The sequence below is a fragment of the Thermobia domestica genome, chromosome 13, assembly GCF_964235325.1.
Source record: "Thermobia domestica chromosome 13, izTheDome1.hap1.1, whole genome shotgun sequence".
NCBI classification, from domain to species: Eukaryota; Metazoa; Arthropoda; class Insecta; order Zygentoma; family Lepismatidae; genus Thermobia; species Thermobia domestica.
In genome coordinates, this window is record NC_137466.1 from 17919894 (window position 1) to 17941048 (window position 21155).

A 21155-nucleotide genomic window follows, 5' to 3' on the forward strand; every position below is an offset into this window, starting at 1 on the left:
CATGTGTTATTCTGAATCTGAAGAACCGTGATTCTGGTGTTCAATAACAGTTGTGACTTCCCGCCGACACATTACGTGTTCATTATTGTCAAGGTTTGCCTTTTGTCTCCTTTGGACGCACCTTTAAGTCACACTATAACTGAAAATTCATTTGAGCACGTCTGGGAATTATGACCTGGGAATATGTTGCGCATTGTACATTTCTGAAACACATTTTTGAATGGTGTAGGTGGGATTTCCTTTACGCTGGTATGAACTTCACAAATTATTCTATGCCCGTTCATTTCATTTATAATTTCTCTTGTTTAACCTAAATTAATATTATTAAATTAAGGATACGTTATTTTACTTCATTTCTCTTGCCATAATTATTGATGGCAATTCTATTAGACATATATTTTTGTTCATCATTATGAATTGTTGTTTCACAATCTCACCCAGGCAATATTTTGAGATATAGATTTTCAGTAAGAGAGTCTTGATGTAAATGACATTTGACAGTATTAATAAACATTTCTCAACACAAGCTTTCCGTCTTGCTAATTCATAGTCAAATCAATTTGGAAGCAGGAATTGGCCAATGTCTTTTTTCAAGATAGGAATAGCAGTTTTGACCAAGGTACGTTTTCGCTAAGAAATTCTCAAAACATGTTTATGAATAAGAGTTGTCTCAAGACAGAAATTTTATCAAGGATTAAGCTTTACTCAAAACATGTTTCACTTCAGTCAAGATCTTGAGTGGGCATCATCTGTGCATACTGTCTTATAGTACTTATAACATTACTGTTTTTCATATTCCTTAAATATATTTGAAGGTATTTAAATTTATCTTAATATTTTACTGTTGCCTAGGTTCATTTTTTGAAGTCTTTCTTGTGCTATAACTTCATTATTTATACCAAGTAGCAGATACACTTTGGAATATAATACACCTACCTACAAAGGGGGTATCTAAAGATGTTACCAGATTAAACAAAACCGATTTCACAGTTGGGAAGTAGTTGATAGTTTTTATTCTCCAGAAATATATGATTTATTTATGAAAAGTACATCTGTTCACTAACACATTGTATCTGTTGTTTGAATTCTTTTATCAGTGAGGCACATGTACTAAAATAATATACTTGTAATAAAAATGACTGAAGTTAATGAATTTGCAGTTCTTTAAAACATTTATTCTTGAAGCCACGAATACTCATATCTATAAATTTTAATATAAACAGTTATAAAGTGAATAGTGCCTATTCGATTCAACCACTTTCTGATCGAATAAGCAATAGTTAGAAATAGAAAGAAATCCTTCTTGGAAGGTATCTAGCAGCAATACCATTAAGATCTTTGACTTCAATGATCTGGTCCTTCATTGCAATCTGCAACAGTACTTTTCATATCTAAAGAACAACGTCTTGAGATTTAGTGTACTAACACTGGAGAGAAGAATGGTGTTGGGAGATAAGGTATAAGGAGAAAAAATAATCCAATATTTTACTTGTCGTTTTCACACGGACCGGGCAATGAATTTTCTTTTGATTCACTTATCATCACACACCCTTAACCTCAAGGCCAAATGGAAAATGGTTCCGCCTTGCGTTTGGGTCTGCTTAAGCGGTCTCCATCAATCACGGGAATTTACAGTAGATTGTCAAACCAAGAAAAGACGAAAAGAATGGAGTCTGCAAAAGCTGTTCACCCTTTTTTCTTTTTCTCCTGATCCTAATGATATACATTCATGTGGAAATTTCCTCTACATAAATTGCCATTCTTACGTTTTTCTACATCTACTATAATTTAAGTTAATAGTTACATAGAATCTAAATCAGTTATTGTTAAGGCTGGGATTTCTATGATGTATTACATTTTTATATTAGCATCTTATTATATGCAGGGTGCCTGATTAAATACAGGGTGGTTCAGGAGGATTGTCGCATATTTTGTGAGGTAATTCTACATGTGAAAATAAATCGAAAAATTCCTATGAACATGTGTCCGATTTTCGATCGTTAAGGAACTGGAGCGAGTTGAAAATTACACACATCCATGAATGACTGTGAAGACAAGTGTGAATGTTACTTACCGAAATCCTGTGTATGTGCTGTGGTGGAAAGAATACTGATTCATACTACAAGAAGCGTTCAAAACGGCCCCTACCCATCTCAATTTATTTGTCGACGCGTTGGAGGGTGTGTTGTGTTGTACATAGAACATAATCTCGTCTGGCTTTAATACGGGCAACAGCATCGATGATGCAAGCGACAAGTTCTTCACGTGTATCCACCTTCCTAGCGTGCACATCCCCCTTTAACCAGCCCCATAAACAGAAGTATAATGGGGTTAAGTCGGGTGATCTGGGAGGCCATGGTCAATCCACCGTGAGCAAATGCGTCATTAGATACTGGGATATTTTTCTGGTGCAGTGAATCGGTGCAACAATCAAGCACGACATGCACACGGCCTTACGACTACTCACTGATCTAACCACGATTGCACACTGGCTACGCTTGTAGCTGTTGCCACGGAGTGACGTCACAGTGCTGCCATCTGTTTGAGAACCCCACATCTCTTGAAGGATAGAGCAGTCATTCATCATTCATCAACGTGTGTAGTCTTAGAAGTGATATCTGAAGTCCGGTTTCTTTGTTACATATTCGTGGTAATTTTATCCCACTATATCGGGGACAAATTTTAAATACGTGGGACAAAAGTAGTACTATGAAAATACTATTATTCCACTTTACACACGTTTGGACTTATGATTCCGGGAGACCTTTTTCCAGGGCCACCGTCTGAAATCGTGGTTACTGGTACTTATGGCCTGTCCTACTCTTTGTCTTAAGACTTCTTTCTTTATATTTGTTGGATTTTCCTTTTCTCTGAGAGAAGCTGCCATCACTAACCACAGTTTTAACCTTCATCCGCAAGCGCCCGCGGCAATTTGGCCGTCATTTTTAGTTTTTGTGTACCCTTCTTCCCAGAGCGCTAAGATTCTGGCTAGAGGGGTGTGTATTCTCTATTTACACTCCCACCCTCTAGATTCTGTGCGGTTGCACTTTAACCAATCCCTACTTCCGGATCAGTAAAATCCCAAAGTTGGTGGTGGAGGGTGGACGGCCAATCTGCCATGAGTGCGAGCGAAAACGTGATTATTTCTGTAGTGCAACTACATAAAAATGTTAGTAAAAGTTTCATTATTTTTCAATAGTTGTTCCATTTTTATCTGCCCTAACATAAAAAATAATACAAGAAGACCGTATCTGTAAGAATTAGCATTAGAACTAATGAATGAAAACCTAAAATCTCGTTCTAAAATCTCAACTTTGCCAGAAAGATTTGTTGGTGTTATTGACACAATACAGACAGCAAACTACCGCTGATGAACCAGTCCAACCAATCCGTAGAGGTATTTGATACATCTGCGTGTCAAAAAAAAAAAAAAAAAAAAAGCCTTGAATGAAAAGGTTGCGTAAAAAACGTGTGCAAAAAGCACTCAACCTTACTGTTACTTGCAGTAAATGCCAAGAATTTCACAACGAGGACAGTGACATGGACGTTGATTAGCTTAGATTCTGTTGATTAGGTTAGGTTCATTGTGTATTCATTCATATTTTGCAGTGTTGTAATTTAATAGAAATATATTTTTGGTCAACAATGATTTGTTTTAATTTATTAAACCTAATTACTCCAAAACATACACTTTCCATCATGCACAATGTTAAAAACGTGAATAATTGATGACTGCCAAATTGCCATCAGCGCGAGCGGAAACGTCAATTGACAGTACGCGAGCGGTTGAAGGTTAAGATATCTAGAATCAATGCTCAAGTAATGTGAAATTCCATATTTTTAGGTTATAGTTTGCCATATTGAGGGCATAAATGTATGAATATTTTTGAAATCTTTTAAGTCATAGAAATCCAAGCCCTAGTTATCACTAAGTGATTTGAATAGTATCATTGGATAATGTGTAAACTAAAAATACGTTTTCTCCGCAACTTCAGCAGAGATATTAAAGATTCTATTGTCAAATTCCTTTATTTTAGGTCGCATGTCTATAAAAACGTTATTTCGTAAAATGTTCCAAATCAGTATCTACGTACCCATATGTTTGCTTGTCTTTCTCGGTAAAGATAGAACTGTATAACGTGACCTATCAACACATTACATTCCTACCAATAAATAAGTTTTGAAAATCAGATTTTTTTCCCCGTTATATATAGAATTATCCACTAATGAGCATTTGCTACATGTTCTACAAGTTCGCCATATACAAGACAAGGCAAAAATTCTTCTTGCTTTATAACAGCTAAGAGTGCAATATTAACATTAATACGTGTTGTTATGCCGAACAATCAATCAATATACTTATTACCAATCGTATGATTTTCTGTATACCAGTGGCCAAGTTCAATTAACAAATCATGACATCAAAATTATCGAAACTGATTAAATAACTGTAATTATCCTACCATGTATTGTAATTATAATACCATGTACATAGATTGGTTAAAAACTAGTGGTAACACTGCTCTCACGTCAGAGGGGCATGTTTCTGTACTACAAGAGTTCTGTAGCTGATAAAGGGATGTAATGCGATATAGTGTGACGAGTGCCGTAAAATAGAGGAGGAAACTGGAAGAGTCATAACAATATATTTCGGAGACACGAACAAATTGAAGTGGGGCGTGGGCACAGTGCACGACAATGTTTTCAAGGACTTCGTGACACCCTTTTCGCCAAAATGACTCAATTATTCCGCAGGAAGCACCACGACACAAAAGAAGACATCGTCAGTACCATATGGCATTCCCTGCGGGATATTGAAAAAGATTGGCGTGCTGTCGGTGTACGACGTGTTCCACAGGTGTGGTACAACGTGATAGAAATGAGACACGATTATATTGAAGGAATGTAACAGATGTTATTCTGGACATAATGCCAAGTACCAACCATAACAATGTACTTTTTACCCAGCCATTGTGTATTATAAAAGTTGAGTTCCATGTTACAGTTACACGATACAATTTTGATTATTTGGTTGGTGCAAATGAAATGTTCACCGTCGATGACCATTTCCAAAGATCAAAGAAATGCAGGAAACTCTCACAGTGATTTAGCACACCCCAATACGGTCGTTCTTGTTGGCCGATCTCAACTCACCTATCACTCTCGATTTTAACTTATTTACCTCACCGAATGGACGGATTCGAAATTTCTAGCACAAAACACTGTTAATGTTTATTTCGGCTTGCTGTACAGAATGTCCCAGTTTGTCTGAAAGGCAATCCGATCTAGAAAACTTTCTCGGTTATTCCTTACTCTCAGAGAACTGAACAGATCCAGACGGTGATTCGTATTGGCCGATGTCAACTAATATGGTGCACATGAGTTCAACTTTTTTTACCGATTGCACGGAACAATCGAACGACAGTGTTATGGTTCGTTTACAGTGACAAGAACTTTTCCGAAGGTGTGCTTGCACGGTTTCCCTCAAAAATCATCTGGTCGGTGACCACGAGTCTCATTTTGCAATGCCATCACCAGAAGGAAATTTGACAAACCAACGGAGAATTATGTGTTCAATCGAAATTCCTGGACTGAATGCACAGCTAACGATTTTTGGGACTTGATATGCAGAATATCCCAGGTTGTATTCATAAAGAAAAGTCACTCTCAATTCTATGTACTTCAAGTTGACTTCCATACGACCAGCGACGATTCTGTAATGTAGTCACAAAGGCACCTATCTTCCCAATGAATACGAAAAATAATAATTAATACAAAATAATAATAAACATTTATTTCTGCATAGGCATGAGCAATGACCGAATGTTGTAATTTTAATATGGGGTCTGCAACCCTAATTGATGTCCCTGAGACATTTGACAACGTATTGTAAGTCACGGTGTTAGATACTACCCTTTGTTTAGAAGGGGTTCTGGCTTGGCTTCTTTTCACCTTCTTTGTCTATATTTCGAAATATGGATACACACATAACGATTCATTCATATATATAACGCGTTGTTTCGGAGATATAAGGCGCCAAAACCGTGGGAAATGAATCTTCAAAGGCGTATATTTCAGAAACTATTCAACGTAGAGGGTGCGGTTTGAAAACTCACCAGCGAAGTCATACCTGCTCTGGTTAAACATGCATGTTTCATAATCTTGCAATGCCTGAGGAAGGGATTCCCCAAAGGAGCATAGGGATTCCCGGATAATCTGCCGAGTGAAGATGGCTCGAAAGGGGTATGAATGGACGACTTCCTCACTCGTTAACAGTAGTTCCTTGTACCAAGACGATAACTCAAACGGATACAAAATGGTGGACACTTGTATACCTGCTGTGTGTGGTTGCATAACCGCCACATACGGATGGTGCCCAATAATGAAGTTCGGAATATGAAGTACTGTGAATATGCAGTCGAAAGTTCGTAGTGCGGCAGGTGCGGTGTTGCTACAGCATAACACACGAAGCAGAGTGATTGAGAACTGTTGAAACTAGATGCATACCCGCTATCAAAATGTACATAAATTATCGTGGACAAATGTATGTTAACCATGCTACAGGACCACCATGCCCGATCCATCGATTCCCAAACATATCAGAAAGTACATTTTGAACACGCCGCGGCCGATGGGGTTGAGCTCCGTCATGCTGGAACCACATTTGTCCCTGGACTACAAGGGGGACATTTTCTAGCAGTTCCGGGAGTGCCTTTGAAAGAAACACACTCTAAGTATGCATGTTCAGTCGTGGAGGTAATACATAAGGTCCTACTAAGACATTATCCACTATACCGGTCCACACATTAACTGTGAATCGTTCTTGATGACCTCGGCGAAACCTTGCATGCGGATTGTTTGCTGCTCACACATGCCTATTATGAGCATTGTAACATCCGTGACGAGTAAAACTACTCTCATCCGTGAACAAAACATGCCACGCGAACTGCGGATTCTCCACACACTGCCGCAGGTACCATCGGGCAAATCGCACACGTTTGGGATAGTCTGTAGGACGCAAAACTTGTACTCTTTGAGGATGATATGGATAGAGATGTTCTTCATGTAGGACGTTCCTCACTTGCTGGTGCTGAACATGCAACACATGTGCAACGGCCCGCGTGCTTGTTGAAGGATTTTGTTCAAATTGGTCCAACACATTCTCTTCGAATGCTGGTGTTCTCACTGTTCGTTGTCTTCCTGGATCAGCCCGGTGAATATGTAAGGAACCTGATTCTCACAGCTGTCGATCAATTGACGTAAATGTAGTGTGATGGGGGCACCGTCGTTCTGGAAAACGTTCTCTATACAGTCTTTGTACCTCCCTTGCATTTCCCAAAGCTGCACCATATTCCAGATGCATATCACTTAATTCTGCCCAAGTAAACTCCATTTCCCACTACGGTGTTTTATAAAGCAAAGACAGTAAGCACTGCACACAAGCACAGTCGCTTCCAGAATACACGTCAGTCTTCGGTAGACTAGCTTTTTTAGGTGCTCGTCTGTCATATGGCTTAGAGTCGAATCCCACGAACAGCATGACTCTGTTAGTCAATGTTTATTTTATCTCTTCTATCGTATTTTTGTTCCTATAAACAGTTTTGGACGTAAGAAAAACGCTATGTACTGTCATTTCAAGGACAATGTCTTTTTGTTGAATATCCTGGACTCAGTTAAAATGATCGTGTGAAACTGAAATACCTCTTACATGTTTTAATATTTAAAGAAGACTAGAAACCAATTTCCTTACCACAGTACAATGATAATCAATGTTGTTTTGTTTTTAAAGATCGATAATACCCTCCAGAGTTCGACTGCGTGTGCATTTGAATGCAGCCTAAATCTGTTTACATTATGAGAGTTAATTACATCCGACGACTAAAGTTCAGACACAAATGCAGGCGATCTTGCGGCCAGAGCGTTTATAGAGGTACTATCTTGGCATTCGACTTGTGAAACTGAAGAAAGCCACTCAGAATGGTTGAACAAAGAGTGGCGAATCTAGGCTGGGGTCGGGGGGCCTTGGTCCCCCAATTTTGCTGCGTTACTAGAAAATCACTAATGTCATAAATACTAAAACACAGTCCAAATTACGTATTTTACATAGCAAAATACTGACACCCCTCCCCCTCCAGTTTTTACTTTCAAGATCGGCTACTGAACACACGGAGCGTACCCGGTTCTCTCTACACTTAATCTACTCTGGTGTGCTAAACTGGAATAGGCGTATAGATTTGAGGCTCCAGCAATTGCATTGTAAGCAAAAATAAACATGAAAAGAGTATGACGTTATGATTATTATTTTGTAATAACGCCCCCGCCTTATAGACCTAACAAAATGGACACGAAGACAATCTTGATGTAACTTTAAATGGAGGAATAAAGACAAGGTATAAAATATGAAGGTGGTTTATTATTCTGTTTACATATTTTGGAATCCGTTAACACGAGCGGCTTGGGTACCTGAAGAGAATACGAAACCGTAGCAGGATTTACATTTAATTTAACGAGCTAAACCAATTCATTTAGATATCACATTCGCGCACTACAGTATCATTCAATTGTACGTTTATAACAATTGTTTATTCTTTGATTGTTTATTTGTTAAGATGTTCAACGTCCCTTTTCAGCAGCGGCGCTATATGGAGATGGGACCTAAAGTTTCAAATGCGATCCGATCCATCTCTTGGTTGTTGAGTCCAAAGCTTGGACTCTTAGTGGGGATTGACCCCGCGACACGGCGCGTCAACGTGCAACCTTGCTTTCTGTTGCTTGCTTGCTTATCCACGTAACGGTGCAACAACTGAAAGGAACAAATACAATTGAAATCAGGTAGACGGTTGCAGACTTATTAAGATAATGCATATGATTTCAAATCACAAATCTCTTATACATTTAATCAGATCATGCATGTAATGTACTTAATATTGGGTTTCGTTCATTAGTGACATTCACTCAGTTCACTAGACATAACGATATTTCTAGCCATTGCTAAACATTACTCATATCTGGAAATGTACTGACTGTATTCGCTATCGTGCTATATGGGGTTTTCCTTTGCATTAAGTGTTTTCACAATTTCAATCACTCTGCTTCGTGTGTTATGCTGTAGCAACACCGCACCTGCCGCACTACGAACCTTCGACTGCATATTCACAGTACTTCATAATCCGAACTTCATTATTGGGCACCATCCGTATGTGGCGGTTATGCAACCACACACAGCAGGTATACAAGTGTCCACCATTTTGTATCCGTTTGAGTTATCGTCTTGGTACAAGGAACTACTGTTAACAGGTGAGGAAGTCGTCCATTCATACCCCTTTCGAGCCATCTTCACTCGGCAGATTATCCGGGAATCCCTATGCTCCTTTGGGGAATCCCTTCCTCAGGCATTGCAAGATTATGAAACATGCATGTTTAACCAGAGCAGGTATGACTTCGCTGGTGAGTTTTCAAACCGCACCCTCTACGTTGAATAGTTTCTGAAATATACGCCTTTGAAGATTCATTTCTCACGGTTTTGGTGCCTTATATCTCCGAAACAATGCGTTTCCGGACCCATGTTGACTGAGCGTTTTTATTTCTTCGTATGAGAGGATTTACCTCCCGACGTTTGTCGGTGGAATTTTTTGACACCCGATATATATATATATATATATATATATATATATGTACTGATCGCCAGTTGAATTCGAGACACACCCAATACCGTGTAGCACCAACTTTCACTCTATAACGCCGGCTACCCGCCGCGACATGGATTGCACGAGGCGCCTGAAGTTTATGCCATCCCAATCCATATCTACTGCAGTCTCCCACAGAGCCCGCAGGTCGGTCAGAAGATAATCCACAGTTCAAAGGTGTTGCTCCATGGCGTTCCAGATGTGTTCGATGGTATTGAGGTCTGGTGATCTTATTGGCCAGGGAAGTGTTGCCAAATCAGAGAAGTGCTCATCAAGCCATCCTAGAGCGGTGGGCTGGCGCATTCCCCTGCTGAAAGATGAAGTCACCATCTGGTTGTTGCAGCCGAGGAAATGAAGGACGGGGTCACTCAAAAGATCGCAGTAAATTTCACCTGTGATAAACTGTGTCACAAGTGTTAGGGAACCCATTTCAATCCATGTAAACATGCCCCAGATGAGAGTACCACCACCACCAGGCTGCACGGTTCCCTGCTGCCACGATGGATCCATTGCCTTGTGCGGTTGGCGACGCCCCTATACCCGTCTATCGGCAGGTACCAATATTAAGTATGACTCATATGTCCAGGCAATCTTTTTATCATATTTCCACGGTCCAGTGGCGTTGTTCCTTTGCTAGACGTTGTTCCTTGTGTTCTGCGGTTAGAAGACGTGCTTGCGTGAAACAATCGATTCTCTATCCCATGGCAAGTAGGTGGTTGTGGATTGTGAGGTGGCTAACACGGCGTTGTTGTCCTGCATCGAACCTCTCCGCGATTTGACGCACTGTGACCCGTCTATCCTCTGTTACGATGGGGGCAGTTGGCGCCAATCCTGTCGTCGGCACGCCCCTGACCACGGCAGTTTGGCCGTGTTGCTGGGGTTTTACCGGAAGCTAGGTACTATACTCAGGATACACCCTTTACACAGCTGCCTTTGAAAAATTGAGTGCCGCAGTCACTTCCGAAATCGAGTCACCCAGTCGTCTGGCCCCTACGATTTGACCATGGTTAAATGCACTCAAGTCCTTCGTTTTGCTCATCACACACTGGACTGACACGGATACCGAGAGAGCAAGCACAAGACAGTAGTACAGGCGCGATGCATTTCATTCACATGTATTGGTGGAGATTCTTCAGGGTGGTTTCTGCAACTGTCGTGCTGTCTCTAATTCAACTGGTGATCAGTATTGTATATATATATAGTGGCGGATCTAGGATATGATCAAGAGAGGGGCTAAACCATAGTTTGCAGCTTTATTCAGTGTAAAGCAGGATTGAAGCTCATTTTATTCAGTGTATACCTGAGCGTCAAGGGGAAGGCTATAGCCCCTATAGCCCCTTGGATCCGCGCCTGCATATATAAATGCAAAAGTGCAATGATTGGGATTCGCCAAAATGTTAAACTTGTGATTTCTATATGAAATAAACTTGTGAATCGTAGTGAATCGCCTGATTATTACATATACACGTATTTTCTTTCACGTCTCTTACATATAGAAAATTATACTTTAATCTAAGAAACTTATATATGCATACTATAATAATTTGATTACGTATAAATAATTTTCTCGATGTGGTGAACTTTCAGAATGTATTATTTCCCTATTGTAGTCTTAATTAATTTCTAGTTGTAAAAATAAGTGTTTGTTTTAACAAATTGAATTTGAAACCTACTTATCACATATATATAATAATGTGATATAATATTGTCACAAAATTTTATTCACTCTTCGTACAAGCAGAAGGAACCACAAAATATGTAATAAAATTTTGAGCTTCATTCGTTAAAAAATAGTTTCACAACTTTGTGTCATTCTGAGTGCGCGCCATTCCCCTACATTACTGTACTTACGACCAAGGAAATTGTTTTAAAAAGATATGAGATAAACGAAAATAAAGTAAATAATATATTTTCTTCTTATTGCCTAAACCACAACCCACATAGTCTGTAATTAAGGTGCCTCAAATCCCTAAATTTTACCAAAGGTGCTCTTGCTAGCTACTACACAAGTGGCCAGGACTTCTAGTCTAGCGTACGCATTATTATAACTAATATGATGCATTAATATTGTTGACCGTACCTCGAGTTTTTGTATCAGTTATTAATTTGATATTTATCTGAAAGGCATTTTGGTTGTTGAATTGCATAAAAATTAACCTAGTAGTAAATAGCAACTGCCCATATATCTCATTCTCGATGGCATTTTGTTTCTGGTTGTATTAACTGTTTTATCTACCATATCACGTGGGAATATAGGAAATTAAAACGAGAATAATAAAAGCTTTGTTGCCTACAATTCCCATAGAATAAGCCACCTGTTGTGTGCTGTGCGTCGCTTCTGACCTTTGGAACAGCATTTTCCTCGGTATTTGTTCATCCGATCTTTTCTCTCTGAGGTGCTTAAAATCCCATTTGTGCGTAATAGAACACTTAAAACACACAAAAATGGGTATCTTCAGAGCTAATGGTGAATAGAAACGTGTCTGGAGTAGCGGTAATGTTTTATTCAACAAATATAATGAAGATAATTTGTATCAAATGAATTTAATGATGTTCGTCTATTCGTCTCTTATCTGATAATCGTAATGATTCCAGGATGCAAAGTTCGAGTTCAGATCACGATATGTCTGACCGCTTATAGGTGTACGATGCACACTCATTTACTCGTCAACTAACTCGTGAATACCAAATTAATTTTCAAACTTAAATATGGTTGCTGGCTGTCAATTATAGTATATATCGTTCCCAAATCTTACATATTCCCGTAAGTTTTACGTTATACGATTTTGTTTTCCTCGTAAAACGATTTCGCCCGTTTTTAATAAATAAAACAAATTATAATCACGAACACTTTAAAATATTTTTCTAAGTTAATGCGAAAATAATTTATTTGAATAACTGGTTTCAAACGCGCTGTTAACAATGCAATAAAATGATGTATTTATCGACAAAGTGAAACAGTTTGCGTTTCTTATAGTTTATATCTAAACAGTGTGAAATTTTACTTTCAAAAAATATTTGTTTTTAGCACCTTAGCAGATGCGTCTGTCAGCATGCCTCAATCACATTGCAGTTTCAATTGATCGTGATACATTACTGATGTCAGGAATAAAAGCTACTGTGGTGTAAGAAAAGTAAAATTTGAAGTGACTGAATCTGTATATGTTGTGCAAGGATTTTCCAACAGATAAAAGAGAACATGAAATTGTTGAGAGATAGAAAAGTTTCATTAAAATATAACTAAAAAGAAACAAAAGCTTGTGTAACATGGTTGGTTGTGTTTGAGTTCGGTACCCCTTTCAGCCCCGAGGAGACCTAGAACATTAACTGGGATCCGAATATCATGAGTTCCCATAAGGAGTTGTAATATACTTATTTATGTTACAGTAGTTTTATTGAAACTGCCCTAGTTCCCAATTAAAATTATTCTACATTTATTTGAAGCCACGTGTATGTGTTTGTCATATATAAATTCTGACTATCATGTAAATTGTAAAATCTTCCTTAATTTCCTCTGGCAACCTTGGTAGTAAGCTTCATGTGAGTTGACGGTAAAGTTTGTTGAATGTTGTACGGTAAACGGTAACAACTGCCTGCTCTTTATGTACTGTGTTCATATTGCTTAGTTACCAAATTATATTGCGCTTGACACGGAAGAAGTACTTGCAAATTTTCACAAGTGCAAATTACAAGTAATTACAACCTTAATTTCATTTAATAATGAGCATTAATATTAGTATGATTTCTGTGGATTATCGGTAAAACTTGTTAAATACTACACTGCATTGTCCTAAAGGTAAACGGTAACAACTGTCTGTAGTTTATATACTGTGTTGATGCTACTTAGTTAATGAATTATATTGTGCTTGACATGAAGTAGATGCTTGTGGATTTTATGTAAGTAACTGCAACCTTATTTATATTTAATACATTCCATGTCTTAATAATAAACAGTAAAGTATGTTCATGTTCAGCATCATTGCTATATTTTACAAATAAAAGTCACTGTAGCTATTAGCAATGAGCTTTACTCACAGACTGAGATTTTTTCCCTTTTATAATAAAGATTAAGTTTACTTTCACGCTATGCTGCTTGTTGACCTTATATTGCTGGAAACGTCATATAGTTTACGTGTTGAAGAAATAGTTGAAACTCCCATCAACAAATTAATTCGTTGTCTCTATTATTTTACAAACAAAATATGTAGGACATAAAATATATTAATTGAATATTAATAGACTGGTTGAACAATGGTTAATGTTAGGTACCGAACGTTCGATATTATATGTGCAGAGATTGCAGAGATAGTTGTGATGTATTTGCGGACTTTCTGCTGCAGTGAATGTCAAGATCGAAAACTGAAACTAAAATGAACTGAAACTTATGAATAAAATTATGAGCCTGAGATATATTAAAGAACTGGTCTCGTTTGATCTCCAGGTCGAATGAAACATGTGCAAATTCCAAGGGAAATGTTTAACCGAAATTCCACGAAATCAACCTACCAAATCACGCATGAAATAATCTAATCCGGGACATGATCCGAATTTCTTTGGAAAACATTAGTTTCATGTTTAAATATAATAATAATCCAATCCTGCCAGATATAAAGGAATTAAGTAGAAGTCGCTATAAAGAAATTACAGAAACACAAATCTCCGTGTGTAGTCGGAATTCCGGCTAAATTAATTTTAGCTGGAGGCGAAAAATTGTGGAACAAGATATACAAATTCCTTCTTCTTATCTGGAACAAAGAAGAATTGCCACAAGAGTGGAAATAATCAATCATTGTTTAAATTCACAAGAAAGGCGACAAAACTGACTGTAATAATTATCGAGGCATTTATTTTCTGTCAACATCCTTTGAAATCCTGTCAAACATTCTATTAGCAAGATTGACCTCATGCGCAGATGAAATTATTGATTATTAGTGTGGATTTAGACGAAATCGATCAACTATTGATCCAACATTTACCATTCGACAAATACATGAAAAGAAATGGGAATACAATACTGCGGTATATCAACTATTTATTGATTTTAAAAAGGCTTACTACTCGGTTGGGAGAGAAACATTGTACAACATTCTTACAGAATTTGGAATACCGAAAAGCTAATTAGATCAATTGAGATATGCTTAAATGAATTCCAAAGTAAAGTCTGGATAGTTTTTTTTTTCACGAGCTTTCACGTCGAAAATGGCCTGAAACAAGGAGATGCGTTGTCGCCATTATTATTCAACTTTGTCCTAGAATGCGCTATAAGGAAAATCAAAGATAGCAACCAAGGCTTAGAGTTGAATGTTGTTCACCAGGTTATGGCGTATGCTGATGGTGTAAATTTAATAGAAATGATAGAACAATAGAAAGAAATGCAGAGATCTTATTAAACCCTTGCAGGGACATGCGTTTAGAAGTAAATGCAGAGAAAACATGGAAGTCCGTCGGGATCGTAACACGGCAAGTTATGGATGCGTTAAAATATCGAATAATACTTTTATTAAAGTGGATACTTTCAAATATATAGAATCAATATTAACAGACGAAAACCATATTCACGAAGAAATTAAATGTCGACTAAAAGCAGAGAATTCGAGTTATTATTCAGTTCAAAATCTCTTGCGTCGTGAATTCTGTAGAGGAATTTGAAGCTTAAAATATATAAAACGATAACCATGCGTGTTGTTTTGTATGGTTACGAAACACGGTCATTTATTCTGAGAAAAGAATATAGACTGAAAGTATTTGAGAACAAAATTCTAAAACGAATATTCGGACCCAAGAGAAACGGGAATGGGGAATGGCGGAAACTTCATAACGAAGAACTGTATAATTTATATTGTTTACCAAACATTTTTAGGGCCATCAAATCTAGGAGGCTCAGATGAGCAGATAATGTAGCCAGGATATCTTCTATTCGCTTCCGGAAAGTAGGAACGCTTTGAAAGTTTTAACTGAAAAGCAATCGGAAAACGACCGTTAGAAAGACCTAGGCGCAGGTGGGAGGACAATATTAAGATAGATCTCGCAGAAATATGAATACAAAGTAGAAACTGTATCCAGTTGTCTAAGGATAGAAGTCAGTGGAGAGCTTTTGTGAACGCAGCATTGAACTCCGGGTTCCATAGGCCATAGAGTTAGTTAGTTATTATGCCAGGAATTATCGTACTAGAGGTATGGCCGAAAGACATAGTGTGGTTGGTATGGTTACTGTTAGATTTATACTGTTTTCAATTGTTAACATCATAATTTGAAGTTATGAAGGTCGCTTCATATAACAGATTCTTTTTCAATAACTATTTTATCAGGTCTTGTTTCCATTCTGTACTAATACACAATTACACACTGAGCAAGGCTGTGTCTTCGTCAGACTTCCACTCCTTCTTTTGTGGGGAAAGGAGTGGAAGTCTGATGAAGACACAGTTATTGTGTTGAAACTGTTACGTGATAGTGCTTCTTTTAAAAACATATTATCACATAGCCTTGCTTAGTGTGTTATTGTGTATTCTTTTTCAAGTATACAAGATAATCCTACTCTCACTAAATACAATACAATATCTGTAACATGTTACGATGTGATTCGTCATGGCAATTTACAAGATTATCACAATAAATTGGACGATGAGGTTCGGTATGTTATGACTAATATATTATCTGTGTTCCTGCAGAAGTAAGCTGAGAATGCTTTCAGATGATTACAGAATGAGATGGATAATGGTGGTTTCTATGTCAATTTAAACATTCACCAATATCTACGCTACACTTCTATTATGTCTGTTTATCAAAGATTGTTCAAAAATTCTAACAGTAATCAATAAAGTTATTCAGGATGTTTAAAGGGAGTAAATTCTTGATCGTCTTATATATCTTTCCTATGACAACAATAAGGCATATTCCGTTATCTATCTATTAAAATGCTACAATAGCAATTAAAAGCGCCTGAGCTCCAACCTATAACTTTAGCTTTCAAATCTCTCATTATGGTTATGTGTGATTTCACGTTTAACAGAGACAAACATTTTAAGTATTTGTACTTTAAATAGTCTAAATTAGTTAACTATATCTTTTTCATAACGTTTATGATATAAAATTATTGTTCAAAGCCTTTGCGTTTTAATAAGCCTTCTCTAAAACCAATGCATGTGAATTGTGCTTCCATCTTCCGAGTTCTAAAAGATGGAGTTCCGAGAACTATATGTTGAGGACGTTTATATGTTTGTGATCAATCCTTTCGACAATGAGATCTCGGAAACTACAGGCTCTAGAAAGATGACGTTTTCACTGATCGATTGGAAATTTTGCGTAGATTTTCCAGTTCTAATTGAATATTTTTTACAAAAACATGGCCATTATTTCTTTATTGCATTTTATTAGGGTACACTGGAAGCGTTGAAATTAAAAAAAACTAAATCATCATATCCTATGAGTTATACATTCTAACAAAACACTGTTGTATATTGGGGTTGTATATATCTCAGGCGTTTGTTTCATGGCCAAATAATAATGAAAAAGGAAGAATAACCATTTCTTGAGTATAAGATAAATCTATATTTTTTGAGTTTTTTGCCCAATGAACATCATATATAACTGACATTATAATTAAATGTATATATAGTGTATTTGCTTATTACATACTGCATGCAAGGAGAAAGAAAACACTGGTCATAAATGAATTAGAAACTCCAACCAGAAGTAGGCTCAAATCTTGCAAACGGTGCGAGATATTGAGAAAAAATAATCGAAAAAAACTCCCCTTTAGATACCCCTTGCCGATTTTTTTTTTTAAAATCAAGACGTCTTTCACTTGTGTCTGTGCATATGTTGTGAGGAATGAAAAGGAGATTTATGCTCATATGCGAATGATGCGCTGTGTAGAGAGCGCAGGTTCAGCTAGTCCTATATAATATTTTAATTAAATAAAGAGATGCTGAATCCATTGGTGAAACTGAAATGTTTTATCACGTCTTGTTTTTGTTGGACATACCATTATATTTTATACTTAAGGCACATGTTAACATATATTTCGTATCTAATGCAACCTCGTAAAATATATGATACCAATATTCAATTTTGCAGATATAAAACTTCAAAACATTTGCTTAAATCGTTTATGCCTGTAAATATTCTTTGGAGTTGTTCTGATATACACCAAGAGTCCCTCCAATCTTTTGATTGTAACGCTTCTCAAACATGAATGTCCTGATGAAACCGTTTTGTATGCTCATCACTTATGCACCAAGGTTCTGAGGAAAGAAGTCCAGATATGAATGCAAAAATGTAATTTTATTGACACGTTACATACCGTGAGTTGAAAACTAACAATGGCCTCATGATTTTCACTTTTTACACATTGAAGAAAACCTAAGCATGCTGATTTAAATATTAGAGAATTTCAGAGTTTAGTCTCAAAGGCTCTGGAAGATTGCTTTAATCTGTGGACCAAATTCTTTAATTCTTTCTTCACTTAAATTTAGGAATTTCATCTTGAGGTACGTAAAAGCTATATCTGCTCTATTTAGTAAATCTACTTTAACAAATATTTTCAAACTAAACTGCAATCTCTGCAAAGGTGGCAAAGGTAGCTTGATCTTGAGGATTCACACTTTGTTTACAGGATATTATATTCTTGTTGCCAATAATGAAATAATGTGTTCGATGGCAGTATTCACGGACGTAGTGATGTGCTTTGTCCACTCCCACGCAATAACAATGAACTTATTGTATCATGTTTTATTCCTGTGAAAATGCCAATAAATTTCAAGTACTCTCACACGCTTCATTTGAATTTATTGTACTCGACCTATTCAATACCACACTCGTAATTTCATACGTTTCCTGTATATGAACACTATATGATCGAGGGGCAAATCGAGAAACATTGGTAATATGAGGAAACACTGCACTTACAGTTTCGAGTTATCAATAAACATAGTCGCTGGGGTTATAAAAAATGAAATGAAATCTTTAAGTTTTACGTCCCATGGTTATACCGGCTAGGCTAAACCAGGCGGTAATGATGACAAATGAATGATAAGGTGGACTGAAGAAAGTGGGAGGAAACAGGAGAACTCCGAGGAAACCCACGCATGCGGTGTTTGTCCACCACGAAGCTCACTTTGCGTGAGCTGGGTTCGAACTAGGACCCCATGCACCAGAGGTGAACGCTCTACAACTGAGCCACCGAGGCCCTCGTCGGGGTTATATTTATATCCCAAAAATTAAAACAAATCATTTACATTCCTATCTTACAATAAACTAAACCTCCGCTAGATGACTACCATTTCTAAACAAACTCATTTTATCATAAACAGCTAAGATATTCCAAGTTTGAAACCGAAAAGTAAAAATTCCGGTTCAATTTTAGAAGATTTAACTTCCGTTAAACTTCTACAACCGCTAAGATTGTGTAATTAAATAAGGTATGTTTGATTTCATGTCTGAAAGTCTACCTCTTCCCTGTTGCTTGAGACGACTGGAGTATCTTCTGAAGTAATGATGTAATGTTGTCTTTAGCTTTAGATACTGGAAGATGTTTATTGTTTGGAACTGGTCATTAGCTGATATTAATGGTTACTTAGAGAAAACGACCTTCAAATCTCTTATATGATACATTTGCGCAAAATAATAGAAATAGCGAATTTTATAGCACTACTTTTCCTTTGTAGCCAGTTTCTTGAATTTCTGGAACATGTAATGCAGCACATGTATGTTGCCCAGGACTTATCCTGGTCACCAGATCTATAGCCAAGTATAACTAATAAGCCTTTTCAACTGAATGTGTAAGACTGTATTTTCCATTCTTAATATAAGTTCACCAGATATATATTTACAACAAAATAGATAGATTCATTTTTGCTAGCGCAGGACATTGCATTCCACTCCACTTCAATAATGCATTCCACTCCACTTCAATAAATTTTTATTCAACGCTAAAACTCTACTGTAAGGCGGCATTTATTTGTAAACAGACTAATCACTATATGGCAATTGGGCTACCACCTGCAATGCAAATAAGCAATGAGAACATCATCATTACGTTCCGAATTATTTTATTCATATAATTAATATTAATAAAAATGATTAATCATTATATTTTAATCATATTATTACTGATCGAAGTATTAGTAAATGCTATAGATTAGTGTAATGAAAGCATAAATTAACTTTAGGTAATAGCATGTAATAAGTTCTTTAAGATAGAGGGTTATAATTCCTCGAACTGTACAAGATCTTTTGCAAAGACTTTACTGTTTTATCCTTTGATGTGGAATGCTTTTGTAAAAGTTTACAAGCTCAGAATATAGGCATTTCTTTGACATAAACTGATCAAGTTTGAATATTTATGTGGTGAGATCCTCGGGAACTGCGAGTTAAGGTACCTAAGGTGTTTGGTTAATGTTATTTTACTTTGTTAGTGTGATACTTCTATAAAATTCGTCTCAGTGGCTTTCTACATTTTGTCTGATTGTTCCTTAACAATAATCAGATTCTGTATCACTGTTCAGTCAACTTTCCATATGAATCGCTGATTTGAGAAACGTCATAAGTCAATAATGTCAATAATGCCGTAAGTCAATGATTTGTGACGTTTTTGAACTCAGGGAAACTTGTGGCAGCTCGATATTGCACAAACTGTTAGCGTGACTTCTGACATATTACAACCCAACGTTGTAGCTACCCTTCAAGAATGAAAGCTGCATGGAAACTCATTTTCGGCATATGCTGACTTATGACGTTTCTCAAATCAGCGATTCATATAAGCCTTTGCGCTTTTTAGACAGTCGTAGTAAAGAAATTATAAGTGTTCGTTCTTAGTTTATTTTATTTCTAGATAGTAATTTAGCCAGGTTCATTTTTTATTAAAAAATAGAAGTCACAGAAGAATTGATAATGAAGTGAATAGTTTTATTGTAGTGACGCCTCTTCGAAATATTTTTTAAAAGCCGCATAATTTTAGCATATGCTATTTTCAGAAAGTTCATATCTCCGTTAATATAAGGAATTCAGCTATGAAATTAATATGGTTGATAGAGTTGGTGATAACTTAAAATCGTCCTTTTTGCGTTATGTCACTTCGCTTCTTCACTGACAACATTAGCCTGTTTAATAGTATTTTTTAGACTCGTTTACTTTTAAAATTGATAATATTAGTTGCTTCTGTATCGTTCACTATTTTCGTTTTTTTTTTAAAGTTAAGTAAAGAAAAGTCTTAAGATAAACTACTATTATTTCTTATTACCGATAATAATGATTTGACTGTGTTTACTGATCAATAAAGTGTTCAAAACTATTTGATAACATTATATATTGTAATAAATAATTTGTACAGAATGTAATATGAATTTCAAACTTACCAACTTTCTTGGAGATTAGCTTCCGTTGTTATTTTTATAAAAGAAATATACACAGATAAATAAATCATTCAATAACAGCCTGGAAAGTAATCTTTCTGTAAAGAGTGCTAATGGA

The 21155-nt window shown here is 36.6% G+C and overlaps 1 protein-coding gene across 9 annotated transcripts in view; it reads right to left on the reverse strand.

Annotated features, from left to right (window-relative positions):
- The window catches only part of LOC145668033 (UPAR/Ly6 domain-containing protein qvr-like), a 416709-nt gene that overhangs the window by 249210 nt on the left and 146344 nt on the right, over positions 1-21155 (reverse strand). The gene's annotated exons all lie outside the window — the stretch shown is intronic.